The sequence below is a fragment of the Prionailurus bengalensis genome, chromosome B2 (genome assembly GCF_016509475.1).
Source record: "Prionailurus bengalensis isolate Pbe53 chromosome B2, Fcat_Pben_1.1_paternal_pri, whole genome shotgun sequence".
NCBI lineage: Eukaryota > Metazoa > Chordata > Mammalia > Carnivora > Felidae > Prionailurus > Prionailurus bengalensis.
Genome location: NC_057349.1, coordinates 18,456,673 through 18,482,485, shown reverse-complemented (window position 1 = coordinate 18,482,485; position 25,813 = coordinate 18,456,673).

The following is a 25,813-nucleotide window of genomic DNA, read 5'->3' as shown; positions in this document are numbered from 1 at the left end:
CCTATAAGACTCGTGACTGATCTCTCTTTTGAAACTTGGCAGGCCAGAAAGAATTGGCAAGAGATTTTCAGGGTGCTAGACAGAAAAAATATGCAGCCAAGAATCCTTTATACAGCAAGTCTGTCATTTAGAATAGAAGGAGAGATAAAGGTCTTCCCAAACAAACAAAAACTGAAGGAATTTGTCACCACTAAACCAGCCCTACAAGAGATCCTAAGGGGGACCCTGTGAGACAAAGTCCCAGAGACATCACTATAAGCATAAAACATACAGACATCACAATGACTCTAAACCCGTATCTTTCTATAATAACACTGAATGTAAATGGATTAAATGCGCCAACCAAAAGACATAGGGTATCAGAATGGATAAAAAAACAAGACCCATCTATTTGCTGTCTACAAGAGACTCATTTTAGACCTGAGGACACCTTTAGATTGAGAGTGAGGGGATGGAGAACTATTTATCATGCGACTGGAAGCCAAAAGAAAGCTGGAGTAGCCATACTTATAGCAGACAAACTAGACTTTAAATTAAAGGCTGTAACAAGAGATGAAGAAGGACATTATATAATAGTTACAGGGTCTATCCATCAGGAAGAGCTAACAATTATAAATGTCTATGCACTGAATACCGGAGCCCCCAAATATATAAAACAATTACTCATAAACATAAGCAACCTTATTGATAAGAATGTGGTAATTGCAGGGGACTTTAATACACCACTTACAGAAATGGACAGATCATCTAGACACACGGTCAATAAAGAAACAAGGGCCCTGAATGAGACATTGGATGAGATGGACTTGACAGATATATTTAGAACTCTGCATCCCAAAGCAACAGAATATACTTTCTTCTCGAGTGCACATGGAACATTCTCCAAGATAGATCATATACTGGGTCACAAAACAGCCCTTCATAAGTTTACAAGAATTGAAATTATACCATGCTTACTTTCAGACCACAATGCCATGAAGCTTGAAATCAACCACAGGAAAAAGTCTGGAAAACCTCCAAAAGCATGGAGGTTAAAGAACACCCTACTAACGAATGAGTGGGTCAACCAGGCAATTAGAGAAGAAATTAAAAAATATATGGAAACAAACGAAAATGAAAATACAACAATCCAAACGCTTTGGGACGCAGCAAAGGCAGTCCTGAGAGGAAAATACATTGCAATCCAGGCCTATCTCAAGAAACAAGAAAAATCCCAAATACAAAATCTAACAGCACACCTAAAGGAACTAGAAGCAGAACAGCAAAGGCAGCCTAAGCCCAGCAGAAGAAGAGAAATAATAAAGATCAGAGCAGAAATAAACAATATAGAAACTAAAAAAACTGTAGAGCAGATCAACGAAACCAAGAGTTGGTTTTTTGAAAAAATAAACAAAATTGACAAACCTCTAGCCAGGCTTCTCAAAAAGAAAAGGGAGATGACCCAAATAGATAAAATCATGAATGAAAATGGAATTATTACAACCAATCCCTCAGAGATACAAACAATTATCAGGGAATACTATGAAAACTTATATGCCAACAAATTGGACAACCTGGAAGAAATGGACGAATTCCTGAACACCCACACGCTTCCAAAACTCAATCAGGAGGAAATAGAAAGCTTGAGCAGACCCATAACCAGCGAAGAAATTGAATCGGTTATCAAAAATCTCCCAACAAATAAGAGTCCAGGACCAGATGGCTTCCCAGGGGAGTTCTACCAGACGTTTAAAGCAGAGATAATACCTATCCTTCTCAAGCTATTCCAAGAAATAGAAAGGGAAGGAAAACTTCCAGACTCATTCTATGAAGCCAGTATTACTTTGATTCCTAAACCAGACAGAGACCCAGTAAAAAAAGAGAACTACAGGCCAATATCCCTGATGAATATGGATGCAAAAATTCTCAATAAGATTCTAGCAAATCGAATTCAACGGCATATAAAAAGAATTATTCACCATGATCAAGTGGGATTCATTCCTGGGATGCAGGGCTGGTTCAACATTCGCAAATCAATCAACGTGATACATCACATTAACAAAAAAAGAGAGAAGAACCATATGATCCTGTCAATCGATGCAGAAAAGGCCTTCGACAAAATCCAGCACCCTTTCTTAATAAAAACCCTTGAGAAAGTCGGGATAGAAGGAACATACTTAAAGATCATAAAAGCCATTTATGAAAAGCCCACAGCTAACATCATCCTCAACGGGGAAAAACTGAAAGCTTTTTCCCTGAGATCAGGAACACGACAAGGATGCCCACTCTCACCGCTGCTGTTTAACATAGTGCTGGAAGTTCTAGCATCAGCAATCAGACAACAAAAGGAAATCAAAGGCATCAAAATTGGCAAAGATGAAGTCAAGCTTTCGCTTTTTGCAGATGACATGATATTATACATGGAAAATCCGATAGACTCCACCAAAAGTCTGCTAGAACTGATACAGGAATTCAGCAAAGTTGCAGGATACAAAATCAATGTACAGAAATCAGTTGCATTCTTATACACTAACAATGAAGCAACAGAAAGACAAATAAAGAAACTGATCCCATTCACAATTGCACCAAGAAGCATAAAATACCTAGGAATAAATCTAACCAAAGATGTAAAGGATCTGTATGCTGAAAACTATAGAAAGCTTATGAAGGAAATTGAAGAAGATTTAAAGAAATGGAAAGACATTCCCTGCTCATGGATTGGAAAAATAAATATTGTCAAAATGTCAATACTACCCAAAGCTATCTACACATTCAATGCAATCCCAATCAAAATTGCACCAGCATTCTTCTCGAAACTAGAACAAGCAATCCTAAAATTCATATGGAACCACAAAAGGCCCCGAATAGCCAAAGGAATTTTGAAGAAGAAGACCAAAGCAGGAGGCATCACAATCCCAGACTTTAGCCTCTACTACAAAGCTGTCATCATCAAGACAGCATGGTATTGGCACCAAAACAGACACATAGACCAATGGAATAGAATAGAAACCCCAGAACTAGACCCACAAACGTATGGCCAACTCATCTTTGACAAAGCAGGAAAGAACATCCAATGCAAAAAAGACAGCCTCTTTAACAAATGGTGCTGGGAGAACTGGACAGCAACATGCAGAAGGTTGAAACTAGACCACTTTCTCACACCATTCACAAAAATAAACTCAAAATGGATAAAGGACCTAAATGTGAGACAGGAAACCATCAAAACCTTAGAGGAGAAAGCAGGAAAAGACCTCTCTGACCTCAGCCGTAGCAATCTCTTACTCGACACATCCCCAAAGGCAAGGGAATTAAAAGCAAAAGTGAATTACTGGGACCTTATGAAGATAAAAAGCTTCTGCACAGCAAAGGAAACAACCAACAAAACTAAAAGGCAACCAACGGAATGGGAAAAGATATTCGCAAATGATATATCGGACAAAGGGCTAGTATCCAAAATCTATAAAGAGCTCACCAAACTCCACACCCGAAAAACAAATAACCCAGTGAAGAAATGGGCAGAAAACATGAATAGACACTTCTCTAAAGAAGACATCCGGATGGCCAACAGGCACATGAAAAGATGTTCAGCGTCGCTCCTTATCAGGGAAATACAAATCAAAACCACACTCAGGTATCACCTCACGCCAGTCAGAGTGGCCAAAATGAACAAATCAGGAGACTATAGATGCTGGAGAGGATGTGGAGAAACGGGAACCCTCTTGCACTGTTGGTGGGAATGCAAATTGGTGCAGCCGCTCTGGAAAGCAGTGTGGAGGTTCCTCAGAAAATTAAAAATAGACCTACCCTATGACCCAGCAATAGCACTGCTAGGAATTTATCCAAGGGATACAGGAGCACTGATACATAGGGCCACTTGTACCCCAATGTTCATAGCAGCACTCTCAACAATAGCCAAATTATGGAAAGAGCCTAAATGTCCATCAACTGATGAATGGATAAAGAAATTGTGGTTTATATACACAATGGAATATTACATGGCAATGAGAAAAAATGAAATATGGCCTTTTGTAGCAACGTGGATGGAACTGGAGAGTGTGATGCTAAGTGAAATAAGCCATACAGAGAAAGACAGATACCATATGGTCTCACTCTTATGTGGATCCTGAGAAACTTAACAGGAACCCATGGGGGAGGGGAAGGAAAAAAAAAAAAAAAGAGGTTAGAATGGGAGAGAGCCAAAGCATAAGAGACTGTTAAAAACTGAGAACAAACTGAGGGTTGATGGGGGGTGGGAGGGAGGAGAGGGTGGGTGATGGGTATTGAGGAGGGCACCTTTTGGGATGAGCACTGGGTGTTGTATGGAAACCAATTTGTCAATAAATTTCAGAAAAAAAAAAATAAAAAATAAAAATTAAAAAGTCACAGATTGACAGTGATCCCAGGTTCCTCATAGAAGCAAATTCTTTTCCGGAAGAAAAGGTTACTTCATCCAAGTTCCGAAGAACTTCCATAGATAAAATTCCATTGAATATGATTCTACATTCAAAAATCATGGAGTGCATAACAAAATAAGGACCCCTGAGCAAAAGTCAGAAATGACAGACCCGGAAAGCCTTAAGGTGTTGACATATCTTGAAAATATATACATTCAAAAAAATGTATTTGGGGTTTCTGGGTGGCTCAGTCGGTTAAGCATCTGACTCTTGATTTCAGCGCACATGACGATCTCACGGTAATGAGTTCAAGCACCGCATCAGGCTCTGTGCTGACAGCGCAGAGCTTATTTGGGATTCTCTCTCTCCCTCTCTCTTTGCCCCTCCCCAGATCTCTCTCTCTCTCTCTCTCAAAAAATAAATAAACTAAAAAAAAAAAAATTCAGTTAACTATGTGTGGGGCTATTTCCGTATTCTGTTCATTCAAAAAAAAATGGCTTTTTTTATGGCTTAGAAATGTTTCATTATATGTTCAAAGAAATTAAAGAGGGCATCAAAATCGTGATTAGGAGGAAAAAAGACTCTAAAAGTGACCAAGCAGTTCTGGAAAAGCACCAAATAGAAAATGAACACAATCGTAATTTTAAAAATACAATACATTAAATAGAAAATTAAATACATTTTAAAAGCAGAATCAAAAGAGAGTTAAAATTATCACCCAGATGCAACACAGAAAGACAACTAGCTGGAGTGGGAATAAATGACAAGAGGTAGGTGGCTGGAGGACATCTGTACCTTTAATCAGAGTTCCAGGAAAGTATAAGAGAATGAGACGGAAGCAAAATTTGGAGACAAAATGGCAGAAAATTTCCAGATTCAATGGACAACAAGACTCAGATTCAGGAAGTAAAATGAATCCTAAGTAGGATAAATAAAAAGAAATCTGCAGCGGGGCTCCTGGGTGGCTCCATCGGTTAAGTGTCTGACTTCAGCTCAGGTCATGATCTTGAGGTTCATGAGTTCAAGCCCCAGGTCAGGCTCTGTGCTGACAGGTCAGAACCTGGAGCCTGCTTTGGATTTTGTGTTTCCCTCTCCCTCTGCCTCTCCCCTGCTTTTGCTCTGTCTCTCCCTGTCTCAAAATTAAATAAACATTAAAAAAAAGAAAGAAAAAGAAATCTGCACATATGCCATTATAGTGAAACCACAGAATAACAAGGCAAATGACAAGATCTCAGAAGAAGCCAGAGAGAGAAAAGAATGTGTACATTACAAAGAACAGTTGTGGGCACCTGGGTGGCTCAGTCGGTTAAGCGTCCAACTTTAGCTCAGGTCATGATCTCAAGGTGTGTGAGTTCAAGCCCCACATTAGGCTCTCTGCTGTTAGCACAAAGCCCACTACGGATCCTCTGTTCCTCTCTCTCTCTCTGCCCCTCCCCTGTTCAAGCCTGCTCTCTCACTCTCAAAAATAAATAAACATTAAAAAAAAAAAAAGGAAAAAGAGGGGAGATGTACCAGGAAAATATTAGCCAAAAGAAAGATAGGGTAGCTAGCTATATTAGTATAGTACTACAACAGTAAACATACTTTAAAGTGAAAGTATTCCTAAAGATAACAGGTGACTGTAGATACACACCTCAACTCACACAAGAAAAAAGATATAATAATTGTAAACTTTTACATACCTAATAACAGATCCTAAAAATATAGTTAGCATTAACAGAGAAAAAGTATTGACAAAACTATAAGGGACAAATTCACAAATCAACTTTCCTTGCAGAATATTTTAACACAACTGTATCAGTAATTGTTAGATGAAGCACACATACACAAGAAGTGAAGTTATAAGACTTTTTAACACCTCAATTAACTAGTTGGGATTTACATATGTATTGCCCCAAAATTGAAGAATATATATTCATTCTACGTGCCTAGAATATGTTTTGAATGGACCATGTGCTAGACCATAAAGCAAGTCTTAACATATTTCAAAGAATTAGTATCATAAGGATACATTCTTTCACAACAGTGAAATTAGGTTAAAAATCAATAATGCAAAGAAAACTAAACAAAAAATTCATTTGTAAATGTAACTCATGCTTCCAAATAACTTATGAGTATGTGTATATATATATATATATATGATGCAAATTGGAAGATAAAATGGAAAGATACAGAAAAAAACACATATTAAAATATAGAACACAACTGAAATGATAGAGAAATATTTGTAGCTTTAAGTTCTTACATGTAAAAAAAGGCTGAAAATACATAAGACATCCATCTTAAGGAGTTGGGTAAAAAACAAGAGAAGCAAACTAAAGTAAGCAGATGGAACTCAAAAAGAAAAGAACAAAAATCAAGAAAATAGAAAACATCATACAGTTGACATCAGTAAAGTCAAAAGCTGGTTCTTGGAAAACACTAGTTAAATTGACAAATTCTTGGGGTGCCTGGTTGACTCAGGTAGAGCGTGTGACCCTTGATCTCAGGGTTGTGAGTTTGAGTCCCATGTTGGGTGTAGAGATCACTTAAAAATAAAATCTTTAAAATAAATAAATAAGTTGACAAACTCTTGTAAGGTTAATCAAAAGAAGCGAGAACATATAACAAAACATTAGTAGGAGTGAATATAGGGGCATACCTACAGATACTAAAAGGATCTAAAAAGATAAAATGAACAACAGGCTAATAAATTTCCACAAATTCGATGAACTGGAGAAATTCACAGGAAGAAATTTAACTTATGAAAAGTAACTTGGAAAGAACCAGAAAGCCAAATTAGTTCTCTGACCCTAAAAGTAATCAAAATCTTCTCACAAGGACTTGTTTTTATGGCAAGTTCAGCAAACTTTTAAGAAACGTATTCCAACCTGATCCAAACTACCAGAAAAGAGAAAAAGTAGGAACACTGTATAGTTCATTTTATGATGCTTGATTGATATCAGTACCAGACAGGAAACATATGAGAAGGGATATTGTGACAAATCTCAAATATGAACATAGATGCAAAATCTTAACAAGATATTAGCAAAACAAATCTGATTATGTATTTAAAAGACCAAATTAGGCTTCATCCTGGAATGCGAGATTGGTTTCTTATTGGACATTTTATATATTTAATTCACCAAATGAAAATATTAAAAAAGAAAAACATTTGATTTGATTTTCTCAATACTTTCAGGGGAAAAGAACATTTTTAAAAGTTAGCAAACTAAAACTTGACAGGGACATCATTAAACTCATAAGGAGAATGTAAATAAACTAATACAAACATCCTATTTTATAGTGGAATGTTAAAAGCATTGGCTTTGAAATCAGAAAGAAAAAAGATACAGCCTCTTTTATTCACCATTGTACCGGAGGGCTCACCCAGGACAGTAAAAGCATCCACAAGATTCAAAAGGAATACGGGTTAGAAAAAATATCGCTAATTTTCTTCATGGTACATCTCAGAGAATCCACGTATAAATTATCGGCGTTAAGGTTTAGCAAAGTTGCTGGATACAAAATAACCAAAAAGGTGAATTGCATTTCCGTATACCGGCAGCAGATAAGTAGGATATGTAACTTTCAAATAGTATTTACAATAGCAAAATGATGGAAGTGGGGAATAAGTACAGTGTGCGAGGCACCAAAGGTCTCAAAGAAAAGAGATTCAAGAGACAGTTGACTGTTTAAGGCCACTCAATCTGTGGTGGCAGCCTGGGGAAACCAATATACCCTGTTTGGCGACGGGACCAACCGGCCAGCCAGAAGTGGGGACTGGGCTTTGTTCAGGATGGGACCGGCACGTGGTAACCCACCAAGTGCATCTAGCTGTTTCTCATACACCATTAGCGACTCTGGTCTTCGCACAGTGGCCTCCATGCAGGCTCACCTCTTAGGGGGAAGTAATGGGCACCCAAACAGCCTTGATAGGTTCAAGGAGACAAAGGGTGGCCGTGAGGGGCTCTGTGTGTGGGACCTTGTTGAGAAATAGGACCCTTAAAGGGGGGGGGGGGAGACAATTGACCTCAGAGAGAAAGACATAATTGACTTCATCATAATGAGCAAAGGCTGTGGTCAAAGAAGACGATTGGATTTACGATTTCAGACTCGAAGCCACTCCAGGTGCTGACAAGGGGTGGGGTGCGTCCCCAAGAAAGCCAGTGGCAGAAGGAAGAGGAAACACCAGCCACTAATCGTTTCCTTCTAAGATCCGGGGGGACTTGTCCAGAGATGTTTTGCATATTTCGACTGAGGTCAATAAATATTACAAGACACGTTTCTTCCCATTTCACTGTAACAAATGAAAACATGTCGAATCTGTATTTATTAAAGTAATTACAGTGTGGCTCAGGAGCGTGGCAGGTGGGGGCGTATGGGGAAGGTTTAACCACCACCTCCCACAGGGAACTCCTAAACGTAACCACTGAGGCAACACCAAGCAGGAGCAAAACGGGAAACATTTACTTTCCAAATCCACATGTTTTATAACAAATAAGTGCATCAGCCACAAACTTGTGCGTGCTTGAGTGTGTGTGTGCACGTTTTGGTGAAACGCTCCGGGTCAGGCTCTATGAAATTGCCTTTTTTGTGGTCAAACGCGGCAATGTCAGCAATTTCTTGAGATGGAATCTAATATTTCCTGGGTTGGCCAAATGAAAAAGCACTGACCACCCCGAGAAGTTTGGTTTTGAAGATAAAGGGGATGGAGTGTTACAGATTACTTCACGCTTTCCCAGAGAAAACAAAAAGCAAGCAGCGCTCTCTAAGAGCCAATTATATTTTGCTATTATTGCCAAGACGATTCTATTAACTATGCTAAGAAGCTATAAAGTAAAATATTTTGCAGGTTACTTCTTTAGTCGACTGGGGGAGATATTATCTCATGAGTAATGAGAAAGGGTTCATTTGATTATAAAATGCGGGCGTGTATTAGCGTGGCTTAAATGCCCATCGTATGCGGCACAATATCTAACTGGCATAGATTCTAATTCCGATGTTGTTATGGAGGCCTTGCGTCTCTATTAAAATTGAAAGTGTTAATTTGCCAGTAATCATTCCACTTCCTCCTATTGTCTCACTCAGAGGACAGGCCCTTACTGCATGGATAAAATGTAGTAATGCATTTAGCGCTAGGCCATGATTTTAGACCTCCAGCTGTTTTACTGGTTGTGTAACTAAAAATAAGATAATGTTATGCTGGGTAACCACGGCTTTTGTAGGCATTCACATTTTACAAATCACTGCACACTATGCAAACCGTTATTTTTTTTTTTTTTTTTTTTTTTGTAAATGCTTAGATCCCAGCCTAGGAGTGGAACACTTCCATTACGAAGGGAGAGGCCGGTCTAGTCTGCTAGACTGTGAAGTGCTGTGGGGCCGTGACAGGCAAGCTGCTGGGCTGAGGTGACACCCTCAGAGCAATTCCTTGCTGATCTCCATCCCTGCCACTCTGCTGGGAACAAGCATTCCTCACCATCAGTGATGTAGAGCAGGATCTTGAAAGGTTGGTGGGCTATTTTTGTTTTTAAACTTTTATGTGATCCCTAAACCTACTGCTGATTCGAATAACGCAAACCAGAGGACAGCACGTTGAGCAAGAACAGTGTGGAGACATAGCACGCTTCTCTAAACAGGCTTATATTAAAAATAAAGGGTCAGGGGCGCCTGGGGGGCTCAGTCGGTGAAGCGTCCGACTTCGGCTCAGGTCAGGATCTCGCGTTTCGTGAGTCCGAGCCCCGCGTCCGGCTCTGTGCTGACAGCTCGGAGCCTGGAGCCTATTTGGGATTCTGTGTCTCCCTCTTTCTCTCTCTGTCTCTGCCCCTCCCCTGCTCATGCTCTCTCTCTCTCTCTCTCTCTCTCTCTCTCTCTCTCTCTCTCTCTTTCTCTCTGTCAAAAATGAATAAACATTAAAAAAAAAATTTTTTTTTTAATAAGTGCATAAATTTCCTAGCAGTACGTCCAAGCAGTATGGATGTTTAGATCCAGATTTTAACTAACTCACTTACAACGACCAAATGAGTGGAGGGGAGACTGCCTGTAAAGACGGGCCAGAGGAAATATACATAAGTCTGCGATGTCTACACAAGCATTAATCGAGGGCTGGAGAAGGAGAAAAGGGACTTGGGAGAGTGGATTGGAAAAATGAAACGTGACAGATAGGAAATGGAATTAAGAACTCTCCATCTGTGAGTTTGTAAGACCACATTCCTACATGGGGTCGATAGAAGAGGGCTCTAACTACTGATTCGGTAAGAAAACAAATAAAGCTTCCAAAAAGACCAGGCAAAACCTAGCGTTCCAGAGAACTCAGAAGAATCAAAATGTGTAAAACCCATTTTCTCTCCCTAACAAACCTCTCATCCTCGCCAAACATAACCAGTGGAACACCTCTCTTTTTGTACCCCCAGCTTTCCAGAAAACGCTGGAAACTCTCTTTTTTTAATGTTTATTAATTTACTTTGAGAGAGAGAGAAAGAGAACAAGGGAGGGAGGGGCAGAGGGAGAGAGAAAGCGAGAATCCCAAGCAGGCCCCATGCTCAGCAAGGAGCCCGTCACGGGGCTCGATCCCGCGAACCACAAGATCATGGCCCCAGCCAAAAATCGAGAGGTAGACACTTAACCAGCTGAGCCATCCAGGTGCAGACCCCCTCTCTTCTCACCCTCCCACCCCATCTATCCCTCTCACACACAAGCCAAGTGGGTCTTTCACTGAGGCAGGGCTAGGCAGACCTGTGTCAGGCTAACACGTGTCTCCCGCAGGACTGGGGTCAGGATCTTCCGAGCTGGTGGGGAATTCTGAATCCACCCGACACCAAACCTCTAACTGCACTCACAGGGATCTGTGACGCAGAGAATTAAGTGACTTGCCTAAGGTCACAAAGCCAACAGGCCGTGCACTAAGCCAAGTCTTTGTGAGCCCAAAAGCTGTATCCGAACTGCTACGTTCTATTCTCACCACTTCTAAAGGGCAGTTAAGAATGAATGAAACTCAGTCTTTGAGATTGCTCGTCTCCCTCTCACCACGGACAAAATGAAAGGACAAAACGGACAATTATATCCGCCATGCTGCGGCTAGGGCAGCAAGCACGCGGTAGAGCCTGAGAGGACAGGAGGCCGGAGAGGCGAGGGGTGTGGCAAGGATGAGCAGGCAGCCTGCAGAGGCCTTGGCTCAGGGGCCAGACAGTCAAGTGCAACCTCGTCTGCCTGACTCCCTGAATCACGGAGTCATACCTCTCTTTTCTAGCTGACGCTTACTTAATCCGAAGGGTGTGGTGAATACTCCCAGCCCTCGGCTGACATTTAGCCATATTTTTCCCTAGGGAGAGTGAAAGACCCAAGGGATGTTTAGTTTGGTGTTTGGTTGTTCTTCCAGACCTTTAGGAAACCTACATCTTGGGACAAACTTACAATACCTTCTTACATATCGTGACGCTAGTATTTGATTTTGGTTTTGTTTTTTAATGTCCTAAGGAAGCCGTAGGGCCTTCATGAGTGTTTTCAAATAATGCTGAGTTCTTAAGGTTTGTCTTTCTTTCTTTCTTTCTTTCTTTCTTTCTTTCTTTCTCCCTTCCTTCCTCCTTCCTTCTTCCTTCCTTCCTTTTTTCCTTCCTTCCTCCTTCTTTTCTTCTTTCCTTCTTTCCCTCCTTCCTTCCTTCCTTTCTGAGAGAGAGAGAGAGAGAGAGAGAGCATACGAGTGAGGGAGGGACAGAGAGACAGGGAGAAAGGGTGCGGAGCCCAATGTGGGGCTCAAACTCATGAACCTCGAGATCATGACCTGAGCCGAAGTCGGATGTCTAACCAACTGAGCCACCCAGGCACCCTTTAAGATTATTTTCTAAACTCTGGGTAATTAATTCTATTCTACCTCATTTGCCCCTACTGTCTGCATATTTAAGAACTTGACTTTTACCTTGCAAAAATAAGACAACAGACATACGATATGAAGTCATCCAGGTGTGTTGATGCAATGTCTTCACGTCTCTACCAGCCCCCAGATAATAGCCCCTTCACGAATGTTCCTGGGACGCAATGTTCTGAAATGAGAGCTCTGTTCCCTGGCTCAGTGGAGGCATGTCATGTCTGCTCTGTGCCCCACCCCAGGTTCCTGGCTGTCCCAGGTCTCTGCCTAATAACAACATATTGATGTATTTATTTTGTCAGTTCTGTCGCTGGAAAAATATCACACAGAGTCGATAACTTACTGAGGAAGGCCCAAAGCACCTCCTTTTCTCCAGCGTGGTGACAATTACAAGCCACTCAGCCCGTCTGCAATCAGTTTCTCCTCTCTGGAAGATGCCCAGATGCCCTGGTATCCTTCCTCATACCGGGCATTCTGGAAACAAGAAATGCCAGAATGACTTCCTCCTCTTCCACTTCCCCCCAAACTTCTTTTCCTTGGGGAAAGAAGCCTTGCACAAGGAAAGTCTTAAATAAATAAAGCAGGCGCTCCCTTTTTTATTTTTTTAACCTTCAAGTCATTAAGAAGTGGGTATCACATTGAAAAGGTAATGAGAATTAGGATTTTTTTTCTCCAGTCACTCTACCAAAAGCCATTAGTAGTTGTAAATCGATTAGGTTAAATCGTCTCATCGCATTTTCTGTACCACACACAATCTAGGAAATGTAAAGTTGCAGGGGTAGAGGGTGAGGACAGATGTGCCTTGGGAGAAGATTCAGTCCGCGTGGGCTGGAGGGATTTTTCTGCTGCAAAAGGAGCACTTTGGGTGTTTTAACAACTCAGGCAATAACATGTTGGCGAGGATACAGAGAAAGAGGAACCCTTTTGCACGGCTGGTGGGAATGCAAACTGGTGCAGCCACTCTGGAAAACAGTATGGAGGTTCCTCAAAAAATTAAAAAGAGGACTATCCTACAACCCAGCAATAGCACTACTAGGTATTTATCCAAGGGATATCGGTGTGCTGTTCCGAAGGGGCACATGCAACCCCATGTTTATAGCAGCGCTATCGACAATAGCCAAAGTATGGAAAGAGCCCAAATGTCCATCGACTAATGAATGGATAAAGAAGAAGTGGTAGATATATACAATGGAATACTACCCAGCGATCAAAAAGAATGAAATCTTGCCATTTACGACCACATGGATGGAATTAGAGTGTATTATGCTAAGCGAAGTAAGTCAGAGAAAGACAAATACCATACGATTTCACTCATATGTGGAATTTAAGAAACACAACAGATTAACATAGGAGAAGGGAAGGAAAAATAAGATTAAAAACAAAGAGAGAGGCAAACCATAAGAGACTCTTAAATACAGAGAACAAACCAAGGGCTGCTGGAGGGGAGGCGGGTGGGGGGATGGGCTAAAATGGGTGGTGGGCATTAAGGAGGGCCCTTGTTAGGATGAACCCCGAGTGTTATATGGAAGTGATGAATCACTGGGTTCTACTCCTGAAACCAACACTACGCTGTATGTTAGCTAACTTGAATTTAAATAAATTAATTTTTAAAAATCTTTTTCAACTGAAAAAAAAAACCTTATGTGTGTAACTAACACTCCCACTTTTGCCAATTACATAAACCTGTTAGCTCCTATTATTTCTTGACAATTTCTTTAGCTAGTGTTTCCCACTTCCTAAGTTAAAAACAAACGAATAAGTAAATGGAGTTGTGTTCAAACCCTGTTGTGGTTGTGTTGTTTTTTGTGTCCACTTTCTCTGAAGATCCTATGGATCCATTAGCTATGCCTGGTATAGCTGGAGAGAAACTCTCTCTAGTCTCCAGACTTTGACTCTTAAAAGCATTTCTACTGCTTCAACATTTTAGTATTTTATTATTATTTATACAAACATTTCTTAAATTGGAAATACAACTCATTGTTTGCGGAACCCGCAGAAACTGATGTTTTCTCTGATTTCTGCTTCAAAGACAAGGAAATAAGAGATTAGGCAAGCAGGAGTCATATTCTTTCTGAGTCCTGTTTCACAGCTTCCTAAGAGACAACACAGATTGAAAGAACATGGGTTTCTCTGTCCTGGAAGCAGGTGCACCCGGGTTCCAGCCCAGTCTTGCCCAAGCTTTCACTAGCTGTGTGACCTTGGGCAAGTGACTTAACACCTCTGAGCTTCCATTATTTCCTCAAGGTATCTACCTTTTTAAAGTCAATAGGATAATTTGTGGGAAATAATTAGCATAACATTAATAGATAGTAACCATTATTATTATTGGGCCCATAAGAATAAAGGAGGCAGAGTTTCTAAACACAACTTGTGCTGTGTTGGAATTGGCTGGCCTTCCGTGCTGTGTGGCATAAAAAGCTGCCGTCTTAACCGACTATTTTTAGTGAAAGAATTTAGAGAGATCATTTTGACCCCCTTCAAAGACACTTCTCAACATCAAAACAACAAACAACCTAACTAAAAAACAGGCAGAGGATCTGAATAGACACTGTTTCAAAGAAGACGTACAGATGGCCAACAGACACATGCAGAGATGCTCAACATCACTCATCATCAGGGAAATGCAAATCAAGACCACAATGAGATATCACCTTACACCTGTCAGGATGGCCAAAATCAAACAGGCAAGAAGCAACAAGTGTTGGCGAGGATGTGGAGAAAACGGAACCCTTGCGCACAGTTGGTGGGAATGTAAATTGGTGCAGCCACTATAGAAAATGGTATGGGAGTTCCTCAAAAAGTTAAAAATATAAATATCACATAATCCAATATGCACTTCTATGTTTATTGCGGCATTATTTACAACAGCCAAGATATGGAAGCAACCCAAGTGTCCATCAATAGATGAATGGATAAAGAAGATGTGATATACATATATATGGAATCTTTATATATATATATATGGAATCTTTATATATATATATATATATATTCCATATATATGGAATCTTTACATATATATATATTCCATATATATGGAATCTTTATATATATATATATTTATATTTATACACATACATATATGTATATAAATATAATATATTACATATTATACATATATTATATATGTGTGTATATTACACGGCCATTAAAAAGAAAAAGGATGAGATCTTGCCATTTGTGACAACATGGATGGACATTGTATAATACAGGGCATTATACTAAGTGAAACAAGTCAGACCGAGAAAGATGAATACCATATGATTTCACTCATTTGTGGAATCTAAAAAACAAAACAAATGAGTAAACAACCAGCAGAATCAGACCCATAAATACAGAGAACAAACCAATGGTTGCCAGAGAGAAGGGGGGTGGGGGAAGATTCAAGCAAAATGGGTGAAGGGGAGTGGGAGACACAGGCTTCCAATTATGGAATGAATAAGTCATGGCAGTAAAAAAGTACAGCACAGGGAATGGAGTCAGTGACATGGTGATAGCATTGCATGGTGACAGATGGCAGCTACTCTTGCGACGAGCCTGGCACGATGCACAGAGAAGTGCAATCACTACGTTGTCCGCCTGAAACTAATGTAGCATTGTGGGTCAACTGTACTCAAATTTAACTTTTTTAGTAAGGCATCCCCCCCATCATCCTCTGTTAAAGTAGGAAAAATAGAGAGCCACGTATCTGGAATACAGTGTCTTGTCATAGAATAAAACAGACTGCTTCTGGAATGGACATTGTTGGTTTTTCTCAAAGCAGCCATTCCACCTCATCCCAACGGCACTCATGAAAATTGGGTGTCACCCTGCCCCATCGCCAGGGTGGATCCTGGTGGTTCTGTGCCAGTCAGTTTAATTATTAGTTCAGGTAAGAGTGCGTAACCCAAGCTAACTTAATCATAGACGTGTCCTGGATTTTGTTTAGTGGTTAGAGCAAGAGGAATTCTCTCTTTCTCTGGAAAGGTGTGGCTTGCACACAGAAAGCTGGGAGCTGCTGAAGCCATTCCCTACTCTGGGAGAATCCAAAATGAGAAGGAAGCCGACCAACAGAGAAGGCCAAAGTGAAAGTAATCTCAGAGGAATGAACCTGAGCTTATCAAAGCGCTAGTAACACTTACTAGAATGTTGGACTTCTCAATTCCTTCAGTCAAGAAATGGCTTTCGGGGCGCCTGGGTGGCTCAGTCGGTTAAGCGTCTGACTTCGGCTCAGGTCATGATCTCACGGTCTGTGAGTTCGAGCCCCATGTTGGGCTCTGTGCTCATAGCTCAGAGCCTGGAGCCTGTTTCAGATTCTGTGTCTCCCTCTCTCTGACCCTCCCCCCTTCATGTTCTGTCTCTCTCTGTCTCACAAACAAATAAACATTAAAAAAAATTAAAAAAAAAAAAAAAAGAAATGCCTTTCAGTCCATTTAGAATTGGGTTTTAGGGTATGTGTGGTCTAACCTATCTTAGCTGCGTAGACTTTATTGAGTTTCACTCTTATACCACCACCCTGTATCAAGGGTTGATGTATAAAACCTCAATATAGACGTTTCTGCAGCTTTGGAAAAAACAAACTTAAAGACATGTTACTATTATCTTTTAAGCCTGAATCCATGTGGCGAATATACCCTTTGAATGTGACGTTAGACCTGCCTCACAAAAGCAAGAAAAGTCCCAAATACACAACCTAACCTTACACCTAAAAGAGCTAGAAAAGGAACAGCAAATGAAGCCTAAAACCAGCAGAAGGAGGGAAATCATAAAGTTAGAACAGAACTAAATGATACAGAAACAAACAAACAAAAACAATAGAACGGATCAACGAAACCAGGAGCTGGTTCTTTGAAAGAATGAATAAAAGTGGTAAACCCCCAGCCAGACTTATCAACAAGAAAAGAGAAAGGACCCAAATAAATGAATGTGATGTGAGAGAGGCGCAATGCTCACTTCTAGAAAATCTACATGCTATCGTTTTTCAAACTATGAAATCTACAAGCCAACATCATACCCATTTTACCTCAACTGTCTAGAAGAACAAAGATAGATAATGCTGGCAGGTTTGGTCATGAGAACTTCAGGGACCTTGGCAATGTGTGAAAATAAGAAGACAAAAGATGCCAAGAACATCAACAGACAAGCAGACATCGAGGAGCAGCATGGGTCCTGGTCATGCTTGAGAGGACCGAAGGCCAAGGGGGAGAGCGAGTGCATTCAAAGTTTTAAAACAGCTTGGACTTGAGGTCCCTGGGTGGCTCAGTCAGTTAAGCGTCCAACTTTGGCTCAGGCATGATCTCACGGTTCGTGGGTTGGAGCCCCGCGTCGGACTCTGTGCTGACAGCTGGGAGCCTGGAGCCTGCTTCGGATTCTGTGTCTCCCTCTCTCTCCGCCCCTCCCCCACTCGCGCTCTGTCTCTCTCTGTCCCTCAAAAATAAATAAACGTTAAAAAAAATTAGAAATAAAACAGCTTGGACTGGATCAGGCACAGACTAGACCCTTAATAAATATCATTTCTCTCCTGGGGCAGCATATCTAAAACCGCACAAGAGATTCACCCACATCAGATCTACCTGAGGAATACAGGAGAGTGTTGAGAATGCTGATTCCTGGGCCTCCGTGTAGGCCTACTGAATCTGATGTTAGGTGGCCTTGGGAAATCTACACATCCAATAAGCTCTGCGATGGCATCTCATGTGTTCCGAATTTCCTACATTTGTCTGCCCAGAAGGGTCCTTTAACATATACAGACCACAGTGCCCCATCCCAGAACTCGTGAATCTGAATCTCAAGGGGAATGGTCTAGGAATATTCATATTTAGCAAGCATCCCAGGAAATTCTTATGATCAAGTTCATTTAGGACAAGCTTCCCTAGAGGATACTAGAAATCCATTGCCACTGGCATCTGGGCTTTTCCATCGCAGGTCTACGGAGCAATAGAGAAGTCCAGGGGAATCACGTGACATGGAAGATGTGGCTAAGTCATCAGGTCTTAAAATCCCTTAAAATGGTGAATATCTGTTTACTTCCCACCCCTGCCAGCTACAGTCAGCCCCAGGACTGTGATGGTGCCCAACATCAGGGCCAGCTGCCCAAAGCTCGCAAGCCCAAGCCAGGCGATATGAGGCACTTGTCTGTAGTGACCCCTGGGTCCCCATCTCCTCTCCCTCACGTTTCACTGGGTCTCAACCCTGTCCGCTTTAAGTCGCCTTTAATTCATCTTTAAATGAAGTCAATGCAGGGCTCCAATTCAAACTGATTAAGTCAGAATGGCAGGAGCTGGGGTGATTGCTATTGTTTATTGCACCTCCTTCCCCCTTCTAGCTGATTCTCCTGTGCAAGTTGGGAAATACTGCAGAGTTGCGACCACCCTCTCTCCCTAATCTTCACTATCCACTGCCCTGCCTCAGCATTTTTATTTACATAAAAAACCTCTTTAACTGTTGTTACAAATGGGTGTGGGAATACATTACAATGGCTTCATTGACTCGTTAATTCAGTCCAACAACCAGTGAATTCATTTTTAAAATATCCAACATATAGGTGAGTAGGCTTGTTTTAAATCCTTCTCCAACGGTGGAATATAAATCATACGGATTTCTAGCTCCAGAATTATTCATGTGCTTACCTCTTTAGCAGTCCGTAGTTAGTATTCAGTATTTATCACTCCTACAGGGTGGGAAAACAAATCTCCACAAACACTGACGGTGTAGACCTTGGCCTTGTACCTGACGGAAGTCTTCGCCCTCTGCAGACTTTGGTCACGTACATGACAAGCCACGCTTGCCCTGGAAGTGCTCCAGGCACCGTGGACTGTACAAGAGAGGGTTTGGACTCACCTTTCCCTCCCCACAAGGAATGCATCATTAGGAGAAAATGTGCACATTGCAATGTGCATCATTAGGAGAAAAACTCTAGATCAGTAACTTTGAAATTACTGCGAAGGGAAATTCAGTGTTTCCAAAAGCATCTTTCTAAGGCCCTTAATTATGGGACACACTCAACCTAAGCCTACTCCCTCACCAAGTGGCCACTCAGCCTCAGCACGCAGCGGTCAAAGTCCTGAAGGATCAGTGAGTCAAGAGGAAGGGTTTGGTGGAAGGAAATTAATAAAAGCAACCCAACTACAGTGGAAAAAACAAGCTCTCAGGAAGTAGAGCAGAAAAGTCTTCAGATGACCATGTACTTTACAAATTGTTTATAAGCGTAAGTCTGGATGTGGTGGAAAGAACACTGGCATTTAGAGACCAGATTCCCTAGACTCCGTGCCAGCCATAACATGTCCTGTCTCTGTGACGTCAGGCAAGTCTCTGAGTCCTTCTAATCTCAGTTTCCTCGTCTGAGAAAGGAGGACGGTTGTACCCAGCTCACTGGATTGTAATGGAGATCACAGGAAATAACACGTAAGAGTCCTTTGAAAACTACCTTGCTTGTACAAATGTAGGATGTTATTATGAGCCCATGGCACAGCAGCAAATTTTAAAAGAAGGCAGGCCTGTGTGCACAGGTACGGTAGGGCATCTAGAAATGGTACAGCTCTACTCCATGTTGTGAAAACTTTTAGCTGAGAACTTTGAGCAATTAGGCACTCCAGAGTAAATTGAAGGACATGGTGAACTTGGAGAAGGTTCAGAAAAGAGCCACAGAGATGATTAAAGAGATGGAAAATCAAAACCATGCTCAGGAGAGGTTAAAAGAACCAAGTTCATTCTGCTTAGAGAAGACAAGTCTACAGGGTAATTTAATAATTGTTTACAAGCACACGCAGCCTGGTGTCCAGCTGTTCTTTCCAACGGGCAGAGAAGAAAATATCGTAGACCCTCAGCTCTGGCGGATTTGACATGTGAGGCTTCAAATCCTTATGCATGACTCTGATGGTTCCTGACATATAATAATTTATCATTTTTCTAAGCCATAAATTTTCTAACCATGGGTGTGTAAGTGAAACCCATTAGCTCACCAGTGACTGAGTCTATCCAGCCACCCAACATCGAAATTGCAATGGAAATGTGTTGTTCTCCACTAATTGTCTCCCACATGGTAACCCTCAGAACTAGCAATAACAACAGCTACCTGTGAGTGCTTACTGTGTACCAAACAATTTGTGCTAAGAGTTTTCTGGGAAGCCTTCCATCTAATGGGCAGATAAGTTAAGAAGTCTGCTCGAGGCCACCCAGTTAGTTAAGTTAGAGTCAGGATTTTAACCCAGGTCCAAGCCAGAACTCCAATTCTTTATCAAGGTAGCAAATTTCATTGGTGAAAAAGGATCCCAAAATAAAGTCACCAGTCAGTGCTGATGGGAGCAATAAAGGCAACAAGAAGAAGTCAAATAAAGTGATGGTTCTTACAAAAAACCACAAGTGTCCGAATATTTCTGCAAAAAAAAAAAAAAATAGCCAAGGAACTCACAAAAAAAGGATATGAAACAGAATAACATACACTTAAAATATGGGAAGGAGAGGACTACAGAATGGGTTCAAGCTTAAGCAACTGTCCATCATGCAGAAGAGGTTATATACAAACCTAATATAACCATATGTCAAAAACCACCACTAAATATGCAAAGAATAAAGAGAAAGAAATCCAAACATATCACTAAAGAAAATCAGCAACACATGAAAGAAAGACAAGAAAGGGTCAGAGAAAATCTTCAGAAACAACCAGAAACCAGAAGTTTCACTGAATGTGGATTTGGCTGATATTTGTGACGAAGACGAGACTGCCGGAGATTTGGACGTGCCACTCCCTATTTCCTTTATTTCCGATATAGATTTCCTGTATCTGCAGCCTTTATCCACCCTTCCAAGACCAATCAAGTTGGACTTTGATCATCTTCCTGCCAGTGCTTGTCTAGGATGCTCTCTCCCTTTTTTTTGCAGCAGCCTGTCTTGCTGTCTGCACAACACAATTACATCAACACCACACACGATCCTGCTTTTTGTCTATTTCACACCTTCCCATATTCTCATTGTTTTTCCATAATCTGATTACAGCGCATGTGCTTTCTGGGTAAATCCTTCAGTTCTTTTTCACAGAGTCTGAGATGAACCAGACCTGATTGTTAGTCTGTGGGCTGTACCAAGAGCCAAGGGAATTAATTCTGTACTAGGTTGAGCTGTGACCCAGGCGGACTGGGTGTAAATTCATTGGAAGTGGACATTAGAAATCAGACCCGAGGGAAAGACAAGTCCAGGACCAGAAGCTCAATATCCAGATTCAGTTGGTGAGAAGCCATCATCAGGAAACGAGGGAAGAAGCCAGAAGAGAAGGAGAAAAAGAATGGAAGTTTGGCAAAAAAGAGTGATAGGATTTGCTGCATAGACCTCAACAAACCAATGATCACAAGGCTCACTCACTCATATTGGGACACATGGCATGGAGGAATTTTGCCAACTGGAAATACAAGACTGGGCCAGACTTATGTTCCTACTTTCTGTTTGTCTGGAAGGGAAGACAATGACATAGGCCATCTCAATGCAATATGGTCTTCCACTACAGTGGTAAACACGGTGTGTGATGGGGTCACAGAAAAAGAGCCTTCAGAGGGCTCATTGGAAGGAACAATGAAGCTTAGACTCAGTTTTAAAGGAAAGCTAAGTGAGAGACAGAAGGAAAAGTATTCTAGGAAGAGGAACAGCATACACAAAGACCACTACCATTGGTCCTGATGGGAGTCAAAGAAGCCAAAGGTCAGTATGATGGAAGTTTGGGGGGAAGTAAACTTTGAGATAAGACTGAGATTTAGAACATCTGGGCCACGAGCCCAGGCAGAAAAACAGAGGCAGGAGTAAGTTGAGCTTGACTAACCAATACTCAAAGTCAGCGTGGCATCAGGGGAAGATTTTGAATGGTAATATGGGAAGTCTGACCATAATCAAGAAGGAGCCACTGAATGGAGGAATTTCACAGCTGCAGGAAAACTATGCTCACTATCAGGTGAGCGTATACACTGTGGAGAAGTTGTCAGCTAAGAGGCCAACTAGGAAGTCAGTCATCCAGTCACTGGGCAGAACGGGGACTGTAAAAACGAAAAAACATCACAAGTGATTTGCCAAAACAACTATAGGACCTGGAAAGAGTTTGCAAAGAGTAAGAGAAGTAAGGGTTTAGTGTTAGCTCCCACCTATTGAATCCACAGACCCAGGCCCAAGACCTAGCCTTGGAAGTACTAGCCCTGTGACTTGATCATGTATCAGTCTCTTCATGATCAAATAAAGATAAGACCATCACATGGGCTTGCTGCGAAGAGGGACCAACATTAAGAGTTTCAGGCAACAATGTTAAGGTCAAGTTGTTGTGGTGGCTGGCCCCCACCCTCGAGAGCACCTGGATGGAAATTCTGGGCAGGAATAAGGCCAAGCAACCAGACCGGAAACATGAGACCAGCAAGGAAATGCAGTCCAAGCAGGTAGCCAGAGTCCTCCTTGGCTATCAGGGGAAGCTCACATGTGATGAGTGTTTCGGGCACAAGTAAAGTTTCAGGCAGGAATAATATTTGATAAAGGTGATCTACAAACAGCAGGGAAGTTCTACAAAAAATGTCAAGGACATGGGGAGTGCTTCAGAAAAATCTTACAGGCCACAATTAGGCTGGATGGATTTTGTTTGCTTTTCCTGGCAGAAAATACTTTAAAATCAAACAAATGTGACAGACACATGGAAAGACTTATTTTATAGATGACTTAAAGTCTGATTAGGATTCCTTACTTAGAACGTGTCTATTTTGTGTCCTAATCATGAAAACAGTATTTGTCTTACGCTGAGTGAATTCCTTCGAATATCGATGGGCTGTGAAATCATTCCTGAGCCTAAGAAGAAGAATTTAAGAGTATGTCTCCTACCCTATGACCCAGCAATAGCACTGCTAGGAATTTACCCAAGGGATACAGGAATGCTGATGTATCGGGGCACTTGTACCCCAATGTTTATAGCAGCACTTTCAATAATAGCCAAATTATGGAAAGAGCCTAAATGTCCATCAACTGATGAATGGATAAAGAAGTTGTGGTTTATATATACAATGGAATACTACGTGGCAATGAGAAAGAATGAAATATGGCCTTGTGTAGCAACGTGGATGGAACTGGAGAGTGTTATGCTAAGTGAAATAAGTCATATACAGAAAGACAGATACAATATGTTTTCACTCTTACGTGGATCCTGAGAAACTTAACAGAAGACCATGGGGGAGGGGAAGGGGGAAAAAAGAGTTAGAGAGGGAGGGAGGCAAACCATAATTGACTCTTAAAGACTGAGAATAAACTTAGGGTTGGTGAGGGGGTGGGAGGAGGGGAAAGTGGGTGATGGGCATTGACGAGGGCACCCATTGGGATGAGCACTGGGTGTTGTATGGAAACTAATTTGACAATAAATTTCATTAAAAAAAAAGAGTATATCTCCTATGAATGACATGAAAATTCTGGGAAAAAAGCGTAAGCAAATCCCCACTGCTATTACAGACACCTTTCATTTATCCACTTACAGATTATCTACTGTAAGATTCCTTCCAAGTCCTGTCCCAAACATCTGGGTTATGTCCTACCACCATTGAGAAATATTAACATATTTAACACATTTAACAAAACGTAATTAAGAAGTTTTTCCTTTAAAATTAAGTGCTATCGGGGCACCTGGGTGGCTCAGTAGGTGAAGTGTCCAACTTCAGCTCAGGTCATGATCTCAGAGTCCATGAGTTCGAGCCCCACGTCGGGCTCTGTGCTGACAGCTCAGAGCCTGGAGCCTGCTTCAGATTCTGTGTCTCCCTCTCTCTCTGCCCCTCCCCTGCTCATGCTCTGTCTCTCTCTGTCTCAAAAACAAATACAAACATTAAAAAAAAATTTTTTTAATAAATAAAATTAAGTGCTATCTGTGACGCCTGGGTTGGGACTCAATCAGTTGAGTATCCAACTTCAGCTCAGGTCATCATCTCATGGTTCGTGGGTTTGAACCCCGAGTCAGGTTCTGTGCTGACTGCTAGGACCCTGTGCTGGCTTCAGATGCTGTTTTCTGCTCTCTCTGTTCTTCCCCCACTCATGCTCACTCTCTTTCTCTCTCTCTCTCTCCCTTTATCCCTCTCAAAAATAAACATTAAAAAATAATTAGGTGCTATCTTCCAAATCCAAATCGAAACCATTGCTTCATGACTACTTTTCAGATGATTTTGTCGCACCAGTGTGTTTGCTTTAGAGCCTACCAGAAATTCTCCTGCATTTCCAACATCTTTTCTTAGATTTCCATCATGTCTACCCAGCAGGACCCAAACATTGCCCTTCTCCCTTAACTGGTTCACACTTTCAAACACCTTCAAACAAGCACAAACCCTCTCGCACACAGGGCCTTGCAAGTACTTGAGGCCCCATAAATGATCCCTGAGTAGCTGGTGAGGGAGGGATACCTGGGACCCCTCCACCTCTCTTTTCTCTTCTTTCCTCCTTTCTTCCTCTGACTCACTCCCTTCCCCGCACACTGGCCTCCTGCTTCTCAAACACACCAAGTCGCATTCCTGGCTCATAAGTCCCTTTGGCTCAAATGCCCTTCCCCACAATATCCATATGGCTCCTTCCTTAAGCTCCCTCAGGGCTCTTGGCATCTCACAGTTTAACAGAGAGCTCTTTTCCATCCATTGAATTCATTAAAGCTTCCCCGAAACCAGTCCATTCCTCTGCAGCTCCCAAATTTCCTTGCCTGCTTTATTTTTCTCCGTGGCACTGGTCAGCATCTGATTCCCTAGCGCACTCATTTATTTGCTGAATTGTCAGATTTTTTTCGTATAAGCTCTGTGAGGGCAAACATTATACACGTTTTATTGACTAGGGTACCCATAGTCCCTAAGATAATGCTTGATACATAGGGAACGCTCAACAAAAATGGAGTGAATGAATGAATGAACGAACGAAAAGAAAATTCAGTGTTAGGGTGAAATAAGCAAGAAATTACTAATGTGCCTTGGTTAGAGTTTCCTGGAGAAATTCTTTTCTTCCTGGGACCTGCGATGTGTCTGCACACACGGCCAAGTAAACGCCATTGTGAAAGGAGACTTTCTTTCGTAGGTCATCAGGCTTTCCCATAAGGTATTTAAAACCCTAGGCCTTTAGCGATAAAGCCTGATGATGCAACTTGATTATAATATGGCAGTTTGATTCAGGCACCCGTGATATGCTTGAAATGTATCTACGTGGTTGGGTTTGTAAAGGATTCGTTGATGATAGGTGAAATCACTGGCTGCCCAGATGTGATAAGGCCACCAGCCCCTGTGATCTAGCCTTCTTGATAAGAATGAGGATTATATGCAGCTGGTTCCATTAGGGAGCCCTCTGGGTGTCTTCTTACCAGAGCCTAAGGCAACAGTACAGGTCGCCATAGTTGCACCTGTGAGGACTGGCTTCTAGAAGTGCTGTCTCTCCTTCCATTGGGCAATAAAGGACTTTGCTTTCTCCAGGGCCAATGAGCTGTTCATGTGCTCTCCAGCCAGCACCCAACTCTTATCTAGAATGGAAAGAAACTGTGACCCTTAACTCCCATAGAACCACAACACCTCCTGACCATTTCCCCTATGAGTCTCAAGAAAACAGATGCGATTTATTCTGGGAGTCTGTGTCTCGATGCAAAGGCCTG